At 45.6% G+C, this 1,444-nt stretch overlaps 1 long non-coding RNA gene across 1 annotated transcript; it reads right to left on the bottom strand.

The window, feature by feature from the left end:
- Window positions 1-641: 641 nt before the first annotated feature.
- LOC147982274 (uncharacterized) lies at window positions 642-1,201 on the bottom strand. The gene is made up of 3 exons (XR_015600022.1): window positions 1,006-1,201; window positions 840-897; window positions 642-752 (listed from the first exon to the last, which is right to left on the bottom strand). It is a non-coding gene; the product is annotated as an uncharacterized LOC147982274 (long non-coding RNA).
- Between the last annotated feature and the right edge of the window lie 243 nt (window positions 1,202-1,444).

Genomic DNA, 1,444 nt, shown 5'->3' with positions numbered 1-1,444 from the left:
GGCGGAGATCATCATCATCGGGCACATCGTCTAGTTCCTCTTGATCTTCAGCAGCTTCACCCGTGGCAGCATCATTGGGCACATCGTCTGGTTCCTCTTGATCTTCACCAGCTCCCCCCGTTGCAGCATCACCGTATTCAGGGGGCACATAGTTGTCATCGTACTCTTCTTCTTCGCCGTCTTCCATCATAACCCCTATTTCTCCGTGCCTCGTCCAAACATTATAGTGTGGCATGAAACCCTTGTAAAGCAGGTGGGAGTGAAGGATTTTCCGGTTAGAGTAAGACCTCGTATTCCCACATTCAGTGCATGGACAACACATAAAACCATTCTGCTTGTTTGCCTCAGCCGCATCGAGAAACTCATGCATGCCCTTAATGTACTCGCGGGTGTGTCTGTCACCGTACATCCATTGCCGGTTCATCTGCGTGCATTATATATATATAAGTGTCCAAATTAATAGAAGTTCATCATCACATTAAAACCAAAGTGCATACATAGTTCTCATCTAACAACATATAGCTCTCCAGAGCATCTAATTAATTAAACCATACATTGAAACTATGTAAAACATTTCAATGCGAAAACAAATGCGATCATAATCGCAACCAAGGTAACAATTGATCCAACGGCATAATGATCTTCTCCTCCTCAATTTTTTTTATTTTTTCCTTCAACAAATTGTTTTCTTCTTCAACTAAATTTAACCTCTCGACAATAGGGTCGGTTGGCATTTCCGATTCACATACATCCTAGATAAATAAAATCTATGTCACGTTGGTCGGCATAATTTTCATAAACAATAAATGAACCAATAGTTATAAACATAATATACATACCAAATCCGAATCATAGATAGGACGAGGGCCGACGGGGGCGGATACCAAAACCATCGCACTATATAAGATGCAATAATAAATGTAAGAAAATGATACAAGTATCTATCTAAACATACAAGTAAGAATATTTTTCTTTTCAGAAAGAAGATAAGAACAAGAGGCTCACCACGGTGGTGTCGGTGATGAGATCGGCACGGGTGATCCACGGCGGTGAAGACGGGGACGGGGCGTGACGGACCGCTAAATCTAGACAAATCTCGAGGAAAATGGAGCTTGGAGGTCGAGCTTCGAGAGGAGAAAGCTTAAGTAGTGTGGCTCGGGCATTCCATCGAACACCTCATGTGCATAGGAGGTGAGCTAGAGCACCACAAAGCCCTCTCCCCCTTAGCCAGAAAAAACAGAGCACTGTGCTCTGCTCTTGCGCGAGGGGGTATATATAGGCACCTCATTGGTCCCGGTTGGTGGCATGAACCGGGACTAAAGGGGAGCCTTTGGTCCCGGTTCAAGCCACCAACCGGGACCAATGGTGGTGGGCCAGGAGCGAGGCCCATTGGTCCCGGTTCGTCCCACCAACCGGGACCAAAAGGTCCAGACGAACCGGGACC

Source organism: Triticum urartu, chromosome 3A, assembly GCF_056163025.1.
Source record: "Triticum urartu cultivar PI428250 chromosome 3A, HENAU_Tu73, whole genome shotgun sequence".
Taxonomy (NCBI): domain Eukaryota; kingdom Viridiplantae; phylum Streptophyta; class Magnoliopsida; order Poales; family Poaceae; genus Triticum; species Triticum urartu.
Note: the sequence above shows the minus strand (reverse complement) of the source record. Positions and strands in the feature narration are given on the sequence as shown.